The sequence below is a fragment of the Anser anser genome, assembly GCF_964211835.1.
Source record: "Anser anser genome assembly, chromosome: 5".
Classification (NCBI taxonomy): Eukaryota; Metazoa; Chordata; class Aves; order Anseriformes; family Anatidae; genus Anser; species Anser anser.
In genome coordinates this window covers 49,514,329-49,530,936 of record NC_139725.1, presented here as the reverse complement: position 1 = coordinate 49,530,936, position 16,608 = coordinate 49,514,329, and the positions used below count along the sequence as shown (strand labels likewise).

At 42.3% G+C, this 16,608-nt stretch overlaps 1 long non-coding RNA gene across 2 annotated transcripts in view; it reads right to left on the bottom strand.

Moving 5' to 3' along the window:
* Positions 1 to 254: 254 nt before the first annotated feature.
* LOC310900620 overlaps positions 255 to 16,608 on the bottom strand; it is a 31,725-nt gene continuing 15,371 nt past the window's right edge. Inside the window, exons 2-6 of one of the 2 annotated variants that reach the window (XR_014585276.1) lie at positions 16,489 to 16,534; positions 15,551 to 15,696; positions 8,996 to 9,151; positions 4,956 to 5,122; positions 255 to 3,157 (exon numbers count right to left, since the gene is read on the bottom strand). This is a non-coding gene — a long non-coding RNA (uncharacterized lncRNA). Of the gene's footprint in view, positions 3,158 to 4,955; positions 9,152 to 15,550; positions 15,697 to 16,488; positions 16,535 to 16,608 lie in introns of both variants that reach the window. The other variant, XR_014585277.1, reaches the window with a different exon arrangement.

Sequence of the window (16,608 nt, the reverse complement as noted above, 5' to 3'; positions counted from 1 at the left end):
CTTTTTCTTTCTCTTTCTTTCTTTCTTTCTTTCTTTCTTTTCTTTCTTTCTTTCTTTCTTTCTTTCTTTCTTTCTTTCTTTCTTTCTCTTTTTCTTTCTTTCTTTCTTTCTTTCTCTTTTTCTTTCTTTTTCTTTCTTTCTTTTTCTTTCTTTTTCTTTCTTTCTTTCTTTCTTTCTCTTTCTTTCTTTCTTTCTTTCTTTCTTTCTTTCTTTCTTTCTCTTTTTCTTTCTTTCTTTCTTTCTTTCTCTTTTTCTTTCTTTCTTTCTTTCTTTCTTTCTTTCTTTCTTTCTTTCTTTCTTTCTTTCTTTTTTTGGGGTGGGGATGACACCAACTAAATATTAGCTTTTTAACACCTATTTTTGATTATTTTTGACAGCAAAAGAATTATTGTACCTTCTGTGAAACGTTTTACAGATCCTTGTTTGGTTACAAAGGACATCCACAAAAAAACACAATCGCAGTAAGATTTCATAAAAAGGCAGCTTTCTCAGTTTTCTTGCACAAAAGAAGCTTCTACATGCTTCTGGCTTCCTGCCATAGGTAACCATTAATCTGAGTTTTTCCACTGCTTACAGTACAAGTTCTTGCTCACAGAAATCAGATCCTTGGTTATGTTTTCCTTTTGGCCACTGGTTTGTGCAATTGCTTCATTTCCTTAAATCATCTTACTCAAAAAAGGGGCCTTGATGCTAAATGTCAAACAAATAATGAGACAGAGGACAGTATTTTAAAAATTCTCAGGTGCTTGTGAATATGAAGTAGCATCAAGGAGAATTTTTAAAGAGAAAATGCTTAGAGAGAAGCCTTGCTCCTGGCATGTAGAAAGCTCAAATGTTTTGGTGGGACACAGAGGTCAGGTGGAAGGTCTCCATGTTCTGCTAGAGCAGGCAAAATTATTAAAGAAAGATTTCTGGTGTAGTTTTGACAGTTATGAATAGGAAATGCACTTCTGTGAATATTCTGTATCACTTAATTAAAACGAGCTATTTTTGTGAACGCTTTTGACCATGAACCTTTTCCTTGAATATTCATTGACGATGTGAGGGAAGGCATGAGCAGAATTTATGGAAATTCATTTAAAATCTGAATGACTATGCTTGAGATTTTTTTATTATATTCATTAAATATTTGTTACGTATTTTTTATTTTTAATGTTAGTTTGATTATCTAAAGATAGAAACAGATGCATAGACACTCACATCACATAATTGTTCAGTTATGACTATAACTAATTATTCACACTATGTAAGAGATCCCTCTAGATATTTTCTTAAGTGAGTTTGCATCAGTCACAATTTGAATACCATTGGCAATCCATTTGAATGGTAACAGTTTCTGCCCTAGGTCTGGTCCCAGTGTACATTTCTAAAGGCACAGAAGGACCAGGGGTGAGTCACTAAGAGACAAAGAACAATCCCTGCTACATACTCCGAGACTCATGCTTTATGATGCCCAGCAAAAATGGCAGGAATTAAAGGAAAAGCACTACAAGGAGAAAAAAAAAAACAGTAGCATATGTTGCTCTGGAGACTGTGGGCTGATTTGGGCTGTGGAAACTACTCTAATGCATGCCTCTTCTGGTCCTTGATACAGCCTGAAATCCTCAGGCACAGTGATGCCTTAAACTTTCTCCAGATCCCTCGGCAATGAAATGATTACCCCAAAGCTTCTTTGCCTCTGGAGATGAAGCATGGTCCCAGCCCAAGAGTCTTCTCTTAGAGCACTGGAATAATGCTTAGAAGAACTAAGCAGAAATCCCAGGACATTTGAACAGATCCTGGAGGACTCAGACATCAAGTTAGGACAAAGACAAAGCTTTCTGATCTTCTTACTCTATTAAACTGCACTCTTTCAGAGCCTGAAATAGCAGAGCAATGCCTGAGGATACAATGGTGAGGCCTCTACTGGGATTACAATGCATCAGTTATTTCATTATTTCTAAAAATATTTAAAAGAAGACCAATCTCAGCACAGCTTGGTATAAAAAAGAAAAAAGAATGAAAAGGGAAAGGCTTATATTTGTGCTTTTATCTTATATTCCTGTATTAAATGTGTTGGTATACATACATATTGTCTATTTTTCTCTCAATTCATTATTCAGAGATTATTAATCTCTTTAGGTGTCAATATAGTACTTGGGACTTCACAGGATTATTTAGGCCCACGTGCATCAGGTCTGGGTTTGTAGGAAGCATAGCCCAAAGATGCTTCTGTGAGCAGGGCCATAGGGTGCTAGCATTGCATTTGGAAGTAGACAAAGGGAGGACATTTTAGACATTGCTCATTTACCTAATTTCCAGAAAATATTTTTAATGCAGAACATGAATTAAATACAAAACTAAAGGAACATAGTAATATCTGTTCCTTTCTGTGCCTGCTGAGGTGGCCAAACCCATTAGTGACAGTAAAGGGTGTCCAAGGGAGGTGCCATGGGAGAGCAAAATGTGACGTAGACCATTCTAGTCCCAATAACTTGCCTGCACCTAGGTCAGGAATGGGACTGAAGTCTGTGCCTGTGATGTTAGCACTGCTTCAGTTCCCTTTTAGATTTTGGACCACACCTGGTCCCATTCCCATATGACGAGTAGGAGTCCTTTCCTGCAAAAAGCAGTCCTGGAGGCAGACTTTGTGCTTTGGTTTCTCTTCATGGAAAGATAAGAATATGGCATAGGAGGAATCATAGAATCATAGAATATCCTGAGTTGGAAGGGACACACAAGGACTATTGAGTCCAACTCCTGGCTTCACACAGGACCACCCAAAAATCAGACTATATGTCTGACAGTGTTGTTCAAATGCTTCTTGAACTCCATCAGGCTCAGTGCCATGACCACTTCCCTGGGGAGCCTGTCCCAGTGACTGACCACCGTCTGGGTGAAGAACCTAGCACCCTAGCACCCAGCCTGACCCTCCCCTGTCCCAGCTCCATGCCATTCCCTTGGGTCCTGTTACTGTCCCCAGAGAGCAGAGCTCAGCGCCTGCCCCTCCGCTCCCCTCATGAGTAAGCTGCAGGCCGCCATGAGGCCTCCCCTCGGCCTGCTCTGCTCGGGGCTGAGCAGCCTGAAGAATGAGATGCTGAACTCTGTGCATTGCCTCATGTTTCCTGGAGGGCAGGTACGTGGCATTAACTGTCATGCAGGAGGTGGACTCTTCGTCCTGAAAGGCAGAGAAGACAAATTACATTCTGACATGAATGACAAAAATATCCATAATTGTATTAGACAGAATTAAAAATATATAAAAGGGTAATTAATTCCCATGTTTTAAATACTAAGAGTAGAAGAATCCTCTCTTATTGGCAGATTATTCTATAGCGAATCAATGCATTGTCCTGTGACTTCCTCTGAGGAAACTGATCTTTGGATGGGGATATTCTCAGAAGCAGGGTACTGGCTAGTATAAGCTCTGCTGAAGGGTGCAAATCCTTATTCCTAAAACGGAAGGGGGTGTCACTATTTATCTATGATTTCTGTCTATATTGTACTGTTCAAAAGTCAAACCACAGCCTTTATCAGGCTGATGAGCATGTGTTCAGACAGGCATGCTGGTTACTACTTAAAGCCTTTCAATACCCAGGGATGAGCTGAACATATTTACCAAGGTTAAACAGGTCTGACTGCAATCATTCTGTCTGTCTCTAATGTTATAGCATTGCAAAAGACCACAGAATGTGAATTCTTATGTATTCTAGCACCCCAGCTATATATATATATTCTGAGGCTCAGTAAAGCTTCTCACAGATGGAATCAGACAGGGAGAAACACACAGAAATGTAGAGCAGCTTCAGTTCCTGCCTTACACATCTGCAGCTCTAGGTGGTGAAGAGACCTGAACTCTGAGCCCATTGTCCAGCTCTCCTGCACCTGCTGCCTGCCAGAGGAGCTTTTGGCACTGCGCCAGCACCTCAGAGCTTTCTCGAAATCGAGGCATGCAAGATCTGAAGTCACTTTGGAAAATCTTGGCACTGGAGGAACCAGAAATATACCAACATACAAATGTGGAAAAGGAATAGACCTGGCTGTGCTGTACAGAAAGCTTCTGCTTTGAACTAGAAGGTCCTTTTCTATCAAGGTCGTCTCCAAAACAAGTATAGTTAGGATGACTTGTTACATCCCTAATATGGTTATACAAAACATTTTTAATCAGCTCCCTGATAAAATCAGTGTTTGTCTGATTAAGGATACCAAATAACTTCATCTAAGATCCATGCTTTATCATTACAAAAATATCTCTCATCTGAATTGTGTATTGTCCACCGCATCAAATAAGTACTTTACTATTTTTTAAATTCTTATTCTCACAAAAACCTTTTAAGGGAAAGCTGTATTTTACTAGCGTGTAGAAGTTAAGTATGATATCCAAGGTTGCCCAATTCTGTAGCTGGCTGGGAGCATTTTGATGATCTAAGTTAGCGCTCTAATCAGTGAACAGCTTTTCCAGTAAAACATATAGCCTCCTAAGTTGTGCAGAAAAATAGGTGTTAAAATGTAGTAATCTACAAATAGCTCCAGTTGTTGTTCTCCTTCACCAGTAATCAAAGCAGGTAAAACAAAGGTAAGTTCCCTACAGCCAGCTTTCAATTAAATCTGTTTTAGGAAAAAGAAGAGCTGTCAAAGGAAAATGAGACCTATGCAACTTCTAGGAGCTTCTGGAAGCTGTGGTTGTATGCTTGCATTGTGTGTTGCTATAGTAATGCCCCTTTCCCATTCAAAATATGCCCTGTGCTAAGATCCCCAGCACAATAATGGGCTTTGTGAATGCTAACCCTTTGTCTTTCCATTGTACAAATAATCAGGTAGCCCAATGCCAGATGTGCTGTACCTAGCATCCTACTAAGAACATACAGAAGACAGAGAAGTTTATTTCCTTCACAAACATGGTATTTGAAAACTAGGGATTTTTAGGAAGAGAGGGCAATAACCAAAGATCAGCAGCCACTTAGTGGCTCACTTACTCAGCCAGTCCTTTGGGACAGTTTCCATTTCCAGACAATGCAAACTGCATCCTGTGACAGGTGATGATGGACACTCCAGATTGCTATAGCTACCTGGCACTGCCAGCATGTTCTTAATCATCGTTGCTTGTTTGCATAATGCGTTGCCGTAGCACTGCCAGTGAGCACTGCAATAAATGGCAGAAAGAAGACTTCACTGAGCTGCTCTGTGCCAACAGGGAAGGTGTCTCCCCAGACCAGCATGGAATCATCTATAGCCAGACCCTCTGGCCACAGAACCTCCACTATGACTTTGGTCCTGTTGCACATACTTATTATAATCTGGTTTTTGCTATTGGGCCCTTGTGATATTTAGGCCCTCCCTGGGGATTGTTGTTGTCTCTAATGCCTTCTGACTGGTGGGGATCCCTGCTGAGGGGTATTGTGGGGGCACTGTGTGCTTTCCCTCATGGCATGCACTTCCGAATGTGTTGTGAACTAGGGCCAGGCTTGGTGCTAGTGTATGTGCTGTCCTTGCATAGCAGAGTTGAGGCATATGAGGACTTTACCAACTTCTGTGCTGTTCTGGTGAGGATGGACCACGATTCCCAAAGTAAGCTGTCCCTGGTGGGCAAATATACAGGATAAAGTACAGAGATTTGCTCACAACAGAAAATGATACTTCAGAGAAGTACTGGATAATCAGTAACTTGGAGCTTGTAGACCTCATATAATTTCCAGCAAAAAACACCTAACCTTTTGGGTTCATTCTGTCTATGGATAGGTTTAGCCTGAATCTCTTGTGAACAGCTTGTACCAAGCGGGAGCCTGGCATGGAGTGCTAAGAGAAGTATCTGTATCACTTAATGGCACTGTGTGTATGCTGTCCATGCACTTTGAAGTTGCCATGTTAGCTACAGGATGTATCATGTCTCTTCTATTGCTTCTAAAAGGCTCTGGCCGATGCTTGAGTTTGTTCCTGTGGAGGTAGGGATTTCATTACCAACATTATTCTTAGGTTGTCCCCAGTGCGATACCCGCTGTTCCCACTAATCCCATCATTGGCAAAAGCTGTAGATAAAAACTAATTCTCTCATGGACGTGCCAGGAAGAAATGTCCATGGAGGCCATGGACAAACTTGTCAGTCCTTGGTGCTGAATTTCAGATGTTCCAGTCCATGAGGGTTCACAGGTGGGGCCTAGCCCCAGCAGGCTGAGGCCTACCACCAAGAGTGAAAGAACTGGTTGCTATGGTCAGTCGAAGAAGAACTTGCATTTACATGTTTCTCTTCACCACAAGAATTTCCTTGTCACCTGGACTGCAGCACAACATTGGTGTCACTGTCCTTCTCTGCTGAAGAGACTGTCACTTCTCCGCTGAAGAGCAGGAGCTTTTTATTAGTGGAAAGCATGCCATGCTGTGCCTTGGGACAGGCTGCAATACTGGTGGTGGGTAGAACTGCCACAGTCAGATTGTTACCATTTTAAATGTGACCTGTCCACTAAAACCAGCTGTTAGAAAACCACATGTAATATTCGTGAGTGGTCAAGACCACGGCTGTGCATTTCATAGGCTGTAATGCTTTACTGCTGCCCAAATATTCCGTACAACTTTAGGTATTTGACAATAATTGTACACTCAGACTCTGCTAATTACCTACACCTCATTCTTTCAAAGGGCTGTTCACTGTGAATGCCATGCAACAAAGCACATCTTCAAGGAGGTGAATAAAAAGTAAAAGATCTAGTATTATATTGTTTTCCTTAAAGTCAATGGAATTGTGCATGTACTGCATGTAAGAACCTGTGTCTCTGCTCTATCTTGTTTCTGTTATTAGTTTTGCGTCTCTTTATTGTAGCTTTTTTGCTACAAACTGTTTGCCTTGTACTTCTGCCTGTTGTTGAGAAGAAAGTCCTGATAATGCAGCCTAATATTTCAGGATCTTTCTAGGTTTATAAATCCCAGTTTATGACAAGGGCACTTTACTAAATAATATAAAAAAGAAAAAATGCTGTCAAATGCCCTTAATAATTGGGTATGTCCCTTTCAACATATTTCTTTCTACTTGTCAGCTGGAAAGGATAAAATATGGCAGATTTTTTTTTTATTTGACACACAATAGGCTCTGAGTGACTTGTTATGTAAATTACATTTCGTTTAAGTTCAGCTTTAGAATAAAGAAAGACTAAGTATTTAAATGAAGAAGGAAATGTAAAGGCTTTTGGGAAATACTATTCAATGAACAAGACCCCCTAGCAAAGAGAGTATAGTATTAAAAATCTGACCAGAAAGCCTATCTGGGTCATGTGTTTTTAATTGAAAAATAAAAATTTGGAATGTAACAGAGAAAGACGTCTCCTCTCAAAAAAAAAAAAATCCTCACATCACCCAATCCAACCACAATAAATTAAGCTAACAGCTTTAGAAATATCCCTGAGTCTGTCATGAGGCTGTGTTACTAATAGGTTGTTGAGACAGGCTTTTTCTGAAAAATCTTTCGTGAATCTGCTGCACAAGCCCTTTTCAAAATAAGAAAGTCTGCTTCCCCGAGGACATAGGCATTAGACAGCACTGCAAAACTGCACATTGAGCTCAGCATTATCCACAGCCCACTGGCCCCCCCACCCCCCTGCTTGCTTCTTTGTGCCTGCTTAATGCTCTCCCCAGGATGTCTGTGCTGATGATGGGGGACGAGGGGAGGCAGGAGGGGCACGGTGCAGGTTTTGCCCCAAATTTTCTATTGTTTCTGCCAGTGGTTCATCTGATGTTTACTGCAAAGGTAGCAATGTGTATGTGAGTCTGTACCGTGTAGGATAGACAAGGCTCCTGGTACAAGCAATTGGCAGAGTTTTAGCTTCATTAATCATAACCCATTCATGTCAGTAGTAAAACTCTTCCTGACCTCAGTGGAGCCAAGATTTCAATCCAGACAGCCTAAGCCTGATCAAAGCAAGTCTACATGAGACAATGCTTAAATCATCAGCAGAAACTAGCTGACCATGAATCCTTCTTGACCAGATGAAAGAAGTAGTGACAAATTTTGAGTCAATGCCTGTAAAGGCAAGGGTTCAGTCTTGTGCTCTTGTCGTACTGGGAATTCATGAATTTCCACTCAATCCTGCAAAATGAATCATTGTGTGGCATTAGGCAGATCATCCAACTGCCATCTAATACAAGTTTTCTACCCATAAAGTGGGAACAGTTAAATCTGAGCATGTCATTTATTGCTCTGAGAATCAACAACATGGCTTGAGCCTTGTCTGGTGTAGATGACAGGCTATGCAAGATCTCTTCAAGCTGAGCCTTTGGTCAGTACCCTGCTGTTGACGTTCAAGTTCTGCAGAAGATACAGCTAAATAATACCTGTGGATTTCAATTTGTAGAGAAGGCAGCTGTGCACATATGCAATATCGGAACAGAATTCAGGCCACATTATGTTAATATCCTTAGCTAATCTGGTCTTCACTTAGCAGTTAATAAGAAATCATTCTGGAAAGGTACATGTTCACTGCTATTGGCATTCAGATTCTTTTCTTTCTGGTTCATTTTGCCAGCATAGCCTAAACGTTTGAGACTGTGCATGCAGGAAGGAACTGCAGTTGAGAAAAATATTAAAAATACCTTGGCAAGCCCTGACTCATTATTCTTTTTTATTTTTATTTTTTTTTTTTACAGAATTGTCAAAAGTGAAAGAAGACTATGAGGTTAAATTGTGGATTTTAACCTCAATTTCTGTCTTTATTAACACACCAGTTACAGATTTTTGCACTTCAGTAGTCCATGGTCCACTGAAGTGAAAGCTCTAATGGTGTTCAGCTGAAGCTCAACATTACATATTTTCTACCCTTTAAAATGAAAACACAACACTTGCAGGCAACATTCTTGTCTTCCCATATGTATCTGTTTATGAATAACATCCTCCCCTTTGATAGCTTAAGAATGAGTGTGAAATCCCCAGTCATTTTCCTTGTTTTTGTTTGTTTGTTTTGATTTTTTTTTTTTGTCTGAATGAAGTATTTAATCTGGCATTAAATATACAGACTCAGTTGCTCTCAGTTACCTGCTAGTATAAATTCTTCATATCTCACTGGATCCCAGGGACTGTTTTTCCTGCATCACAACGATGTGATTTCACTGATGTCAGTGCTGCAGCAGCAGGGCCATCAGGAGCTCTGCTGGCTCAGGTACCACATGTGAACAAGGGTTTCTCTCTGATCTAAATCAAACACAGACCACAATTAACACCACTGACAGCAGCTAGATTATACATGCACAACACCACCTCAGTCAGTCACTCCAATCTACACTGTGCACATAACAAAACAGCTCCATCAGTTGTGTTTCAGTAATGTATTATTAAAATACATTCTATAGTATATAAAGCAAACGAAAACAGAGCAGGAAGTGCAGGGAAAGATTTACAACAGCTGAATATTGTCATTGATAATCCTGGTCCTAGAAAATGATGGAAAGATCTCTTTCCTTTACAGAGCTTTAAGCCCTCCGTCTTACTCCTCCTTTGTCAACAGCACTAAAAAAGTGAGTGAATACCCAGAAGTAGGTCATGATTGCTAATATCCAAGGATACCAGGTTTCTGTGGTTACCTTAGCGCTCCCTCCCTTCTTCCCTCTCTATCCCTCCCTCCAAGCAAAGTGCAGCCCCCATACTGCTGCTCCACACCAATGCTGCATCACCGACTGCAGAACCACTGCTCCTGATTTACACCCGCACCTCAAAGAGTCTGCACCCGTGGTGCCTGTGCAAAGAGAGCCGGGTGCTGTGGAGCACCGGGGCCAGGTGCCACGCTGTGTCTGTCAGGCTGTCTGTCCCCTGCCGTGCTGCATCAGCACCTCGCCTCGGTGACGGACAGGACGTGATGGCAGTGACCAGCACCCCAGGACCTACAGCACCTGGTGGGGTGGCAGGTGGGAATAGGTGGTGTGATGAGTAAGAGGGCACCCCCTCGTCCCAGAACATCACCGAGAGTCAAACTGAGAAATGAGGTGCCGTGCTACAGCATCACTGCAGCCCCGATGCCCTCATGCGTGGCTGAAGGGGATGTTTCTCTAGCATGTCTTCCAGCTAGGATGACACAGAATAGGCTCAGGCTGCGGACACGGAAACAGAGAGGCAAAGCTCGAGGCATAAACACAAAGCAAATCACACCGTGGCAGCTGTGTACAAAACGGGCCGGCTGTGCATTTGAAAGCGTGAGAAAGGAGCAGGCTGTGCACAGAAAGGCAGGCTTCTGAGATGTGACAATTTTAGCACTGATTCATCATGGGGTAAATTTGCCACAAGTGGGGCTGGGCCACAGTATTTAAAGGGCTCTGCACTGGCTTGCATTTGGGCAGCCTTTGTACCAGGCTTTTGCTCAAATAGGATATTCTTTCCTTTTTTTTTTTTTTTTTTGACAGGTCTCTGGGGTGCTAGAAATTGCTAAGACAGACAGCCTGGCAGCTGCAGTTCATTTTCAGAAGTCTTATAAAGCACGGTGACTATTAAACAGTCTGATTCTAAATTTGGGACTTATTTGCCCTTATTTTTTGTTGACATCAAGGTTCATGCCCACCAGTTCCCTTGTTAAAGTACTCAGGGAGTTCCCACAGCAATGGAAGACGTACTGGTCAAAACAAATGTGTTTGCAACGTTAGGAGCAGAGCTTCTGCTAGTACATACCACTGCAGCCCGGGGGTGGATATTTTAGGAGCATAACACTAGAAGCAACTGAATTACTGAATTCAGTCATGATTGCAGACTTCGTGTAATACTTGTTTAATCCAGAAGAGTCCAGGCATCATCTACTCTACACCAAGCAGTTCCCATCACCCTACCAGCCACCCTCTGACTGTACTTGCAAAGAACTCTCTCAATTTTAGCCATTTTACGTACCCGCTGAGTGCCACATTTAAGCGACTTTCCACTTTGTCAAATTAACACTTCTCTTCTGTCCAATTCACATGAAACTCATATAACCTTCATAGCTGCCTGTTGCTGTAAGCCCCCAAATTACCCTTGGAAGTCAGTCTCGGTTGAAACTGAAGCTGTGTTTTAACTTTTAATTACAGTCATTCAACATATGCATTGGCGGACCTCCAGGATTTGGGCCCTGTGTGCTAACTGCTCTGCAAAAGTGAAGCTGGTAAAGAAGGAACTCATCAGATAAACTGGCTATAGTAAAAACATTGAACTCTTGTGGATATATAGAATATTCATTGAATTCTAGACAAAAATAATGATAAAAAAGACCACAAGATTATATCACAAATGGTATAATCTGCACACAAACATATACATATATATATAATATATATAGTATAAATATATATATAATCTATATAGTATAATCTGTATCACAAACAATATAATCTGCACTGAATCACCAACAAAAAAAAAAAAGTGTTTAACTGAGCCTTTTGGAAAGGAGTTTAGCCGTGATCTGACACATCCATTGATGGAGAATTTGGCATGAAAATTAAAGTTTGTTCCAGTCATAAATCATTCCTACTATTAAAATACAGATTATGCCTGATTTTTCATTTAAATTTGTCTGGTCAGCTTCAGTTTGCAACTATTGTTTCTTATTATGCCTTTCTCCAATAAATTAAAGAGTTCTTTAATACCTGGTATTTTCTCACCATGGAGGTACTCACACTGTAATCAAGCCACTTCTCAATCTTCTTTTTGATAATCTTAACAGGTTAAGCACTCTGAGTCTCTTACTATAAAGTATTATCTCAAACTGTAATTCTAATTTTCTCAAAGCATTTTTGGAAGTCTTTTCTGCAACCTCATCAGTTCTTCAATATTCTGCTGAAAATGTGGACATTAGAGCATTGTCCAGTAGCCCACTAGAGGTGTCACCAAAGCCATTTGCAAAAATCACTTTACTGCAAATTGTTATTCCTCTCTCTACTCATCCAAGAATCACATTTAGCCCTCTTTTTTAAATTAACACGTCAGCCAATGAGTCTCCAATCCAATTCTTTATGGAGTTTTATTTGTAAATTGTCTAGGTATACTGATTTAAAATGTTAGCTAAGTCATACACACAGCTTGACATCTCCAGCTTCTGGAAATCAAGTAGCCACTTCAGGGACACATTTTTCCATCCATATGCCTATAACATACAAGAATGCAATTGTTCGTGCCTGTCCGTCTGTCCCTTCTCAGCTCATATCTTCCACCTTCCCACAATGCCTCAGAGCATCCCAGATTTGCACTTCCAAACCTCAACTTGCAGTCGTCAATGCAGCTGTTCAGTTTGCATGGTTCTGGCATTGCACTGAGTCTCTGTGCCTCAACCAAGACTTCCAGAGAGGAGGCCATGGGCTCCCCTTTCGCAGAGCATGGAAAGATGTGGTAAGTGTGGTGGGAGCCGCCTTCCAGACAGACACGGTGAGGAGCTGGACAGAGGGCCTCAATGCACAGCAGCCACAGCAAATGATGAAACAGAGGCAGCAACCATGCAGGCAGGGAGGAGCTGCTGAGCTGGCTGCTTTTTTGAGCAAACCCTCCTTTTTTCACCAACATCAGCCTCTGTTTTGCAGCTTGTCACTTACTGCTGTACCTTTTCCTCCACTGTACTTTCACCTACAAAGTCCTTTCTCCTACTGCTTTTTATTCCCAGTCAACTCATTCCCACTTACGATCACTCTCCCCTGCCAAAGCTCTTCAGGCTCTTCCTGGAACAACATTTCTCCTGCTGCTTTCCCACCTTGGCTCCTGTGTGTCACCCCCTTGCCCTGTGACCTCCTCCTCCAGGACACTTGAACATCTCTGGAGCAGGTACCGCTTGGAGCTGTGTTCACCCACCGTTGTGCAACGCGGCTCTGGTGCTTGGTAATTTTTTTTAGCCAATATCCTAATAGAGGTGACTAATTGTGGCAGCACTGTGATGTCTAGTAGGAGAGACTGATGAAATAATTGTGTAGCGGGGATGAAACAGCCGGGCTGATGGTGAAGCAGAGCAGGCATTAGCTGTGCCAGGCTTACATAACATTGCAGGCTGAGTGAGAAGCACCCAGAAGGAATTCACTCCTTATCTCACCCCTTCCTCCCCCTTTATTATAAAAAAAAATAAAAAAATGTAAGATTTCCTTTACTGCTGCTGCATGGCTGGGTGCAGGTCCCTGGGCTCTCGGTGGGGCAGGAGGGACAGCCCAGCCGCTGCTCCGCACTGGCGCAGGACTCACTCCAGCTCTGATCCCACACGGTTTGCTGGGCACGGAATCAGGTGTCACTGCTAAAAAATGGTTCTCTGCCTTCTGATTCATGATGGCTTTTTTTCATGTCTTGCAGTGGATGAGAAATATAATTTGAGTTTCAATATATGGCTGGGGGTGCCTTTCTTCTCTCGTTAATTAGTTATAACCCTTGCCTGGTACTGACGCTTATGTCGCTTTAGATGGCTGATATCTGCTAACCACCTCTCTGAAAGATTACAAAAGAGCCATGAAAATGAGAACGGGGGGATGGATAGATGGATGGACGGATGAGGAATGCCTCTATTACAAGGAGCAAGCACAGAAAGCTTGGATTAGGGTGAACAGCTGGTGCGTATTCAATAATCAACTGCTCTGAAAGAAAAGCCTATTTTTTCTCATCCCATGGCATTAGAGAACAGGATACCAGCGCTGCCAACCTTACAATTGAAATCTGCCCACACAGAATAGCAAATTCCCCTTGGCTTGCATTTAAATGCTCCTGGCTCATTATAACTCCATACAGCCTTTAATACATACATGTGGTCGGCATATTATCCTGCAAACAGAGCGCTGCACTGCTTCTCTCAGCGTGTCTCTGCCTTCATTTCAACACCAAAGGGAGGGATGGGGCGGGGGGAGAGAAAGGAGGACAGGCAGCTTATCGAGTTTACAGCTGCTGCCGAGAATATTGGTTTGATCCTCGCTGCTGGTTAGGATTCGTTTCCGCAACAGGCATCAGGTTGGGGCACTGAGCATCGTTTGAACGGGCTCAGGAGGTCGTTCTTCGGGTGGCCCCTTGGGAATAACAAAGCCTGCAAAGGAGCTGGTGGGCAGGGAGCCATGCTGGCCAGCACCTTTGGGTGTCAGCAGCCAGAGGGGAGGAGCAGAGTTGGTACTCTAAGCCTCTGTCTGGAAAGCAGGGAGGGTTGTTTGCTGTTTGTCCCCAGGTACTTTGGTGATGCTAAACACGGCAGGGTGAGCAAGGCTTCCTCCAACCCTATCTACGGTGGCAACAGCAGCAGCAGCAGCTATAATTCACTCTTCTTCTGCTTCCTGACCGCATGCCTCCATCTGAGCCCAGGGAACAAGTCCTGGGGGCAGAGGTAAACCCCGTCACGGTGTCTGCGTGGTTTCTGAGCCCCTTCTCCAGCTGCAGACCTGCCCAGGTGCCTGGGGATGGGCCGTGGTCCAGAGAGCAAAAGTCCACCTGCATGTGACGGTGACAAATGGGACACCAGACAGCTGTCAAGCAGGAACATTTTTCACTTCACGCTACCAGATGTGAACGAGAGGTGAGAGGCTCTATACATCATGCTTGCTCCCACGAGCCAGCCAGTCTCTTGGCTTCTTGGTAAAAGTAGAAGAAATGTTCTAAATGCCCTCATTATTTTGGATCATCAGGATAACAACAATGACCAGAAATATTGTTACCCAGCAATTTTGATCCATAACAGGGTACTGAATATTCAGAGAGAGAGCCCAAAAGCTTGGACCACAGTTTCCCATTCGAACACCCTGTTAATAATCATGTCATATTCCTGTTCATTCAGTGGCCTGGTTTTTGAGGGAAAACACTGCTCGTCCCTGCTGCCCGAAATGCAAGGAGAATGGAAGGGGCTGCATTAAAATGTGTCAGCCTGAGTCCCTCCTGTGCTTCTTGCAGAAAGGAAAGGAAGATATTAATGCAGATGATTTTGTTACATAAATACATGTTGTATCAGGGCCATTTTTAGCATTTGTGGGGGTGTGAAGAACTTCTCCAAGCTGCATATCTATTTCATAGGATTCAGCTGAACTGAGGAAAAGGACAGAGAGTTTTAAGGTAAACTATCAAGATACATTTTATTTAAACCCACGCAATTCTGTACAGGGCTTCACATGACAGAAAAAAGATTTCTCTAGCGCCTTTCTGGCCTTAGTAGTGCTTTTTAATGCTTTGTAACAGAAAGACCTCTTAATATAATTGGATGAAATTAAGGACAAATTTGTCATCAAATTTCAAATAATAAGTCTGCCATTTGGCTTCAAAGATTTTCAGTTTCTTTAAATTCCACATGGCTACAACATTCAATTAAAATGGAATTTTAAAATCCAGAAACCTAATTTGCACTTTAATCTCAAAGTAATTTAGACTTCAAATGGATATATTTCTAGTCAGGAAGGAGCCCATTTTTGTATGAAGAATAAAATCTGGGGGCATTTTTAGCAAACCGGGTTCACAAAATACAAAACTTCTCCTTATTTATGAGCAGTTTTCTGTCATCCTTTCCACCTCAGCCTTGTGCTCCTCCCGTCCCTGGGCTGAGTGTGGCTCACGCTGTCCCTGGTGTGCCCATCAGTGCAGCAGGCAGACAGCTACCCGCAGCCCCCGGTATGGCCGTGCCAGCTGGGGACGTGTTATACCCACCCCAAAATGGGCCCAAGTTCTGCTGTGGGCATAAGCTGAGGGTGGTTGGGACTGGCATGTGCAAAAGTGGATTTTGCAGTCCTTCCACATTGGAAGTGTCCAGCAGCTGGAGCAGCAAGGAGATCCTCAGAGGTTTTTTGCCTGTTCTGAAAAAAATATAAATCATTTTATCTCCATGGTTATTTGAGAACATATTCCTTCTGGACAGGGAAGCAGCTTTTGGGAACTGTTTTACTTAGAGGAAGACATTGTCAAAGAGAAGTTTTCATGGGATTAACTAGTGCCACAGTTTTTGTTTCTCAGGCTCCAAAAGGATCAGGTTGTTTTGAAAGGAAAAGTAAAGCAAAGGACACAAAAAGCTAGCTTTATAAATCATCTGAGCTTGGCAATTTGGCTAATTTCTAAATTAGAGCCTACACTCTGTGTTTCTTAGATTTCACCATGCAATCCACCTGGTAGATCCCTGCTGGGTCACCGATAACTACAAGGTGCTCAAAACTAGAGGGATGAGAAGGGGTTACCTAAAAATAAATCTAATTTAGCACTTGGCATATTCACAGCAGCCTTGACCCAGGGTATTTTACAAACATGGTAAAGAATGTTAGTCTCATTTCATAAAATCAGACAAAGATAAAAGTCCATTTTGGACACTTCACATTTTGGACACTTCACACTTTAGAAACTCAAGTTTTCTGCAGCAAAGGTCAAGTTTTTCAAACTACTCTAAATTCACCCTGAATCTGCTGCCCCTTTTAAATTACTCCTCTAAGAGATTCATTCAAAGCCACCCTCTGAATTGGTGGTTTAAGTGGAAAAGAAGTCAAGAATTACTTTTGCTAGTTAAAATAGTACTTTTTGGTGGCATAATGACAAGGAAGACTCAGACCCCCCCATATGCCCCTTCATTCTCCACCCACTCATTCTGTTGATCAGTTTACCTTGGATTTACTTTGGAGGGACTCAATTCCAGCTCCTGTCCTCCTGCTAAGGGGAGAAAGATCTACAATTATTGCTCAGCATTCATCAAAGAAGGAGACAAGATAAATGCAATATATCAT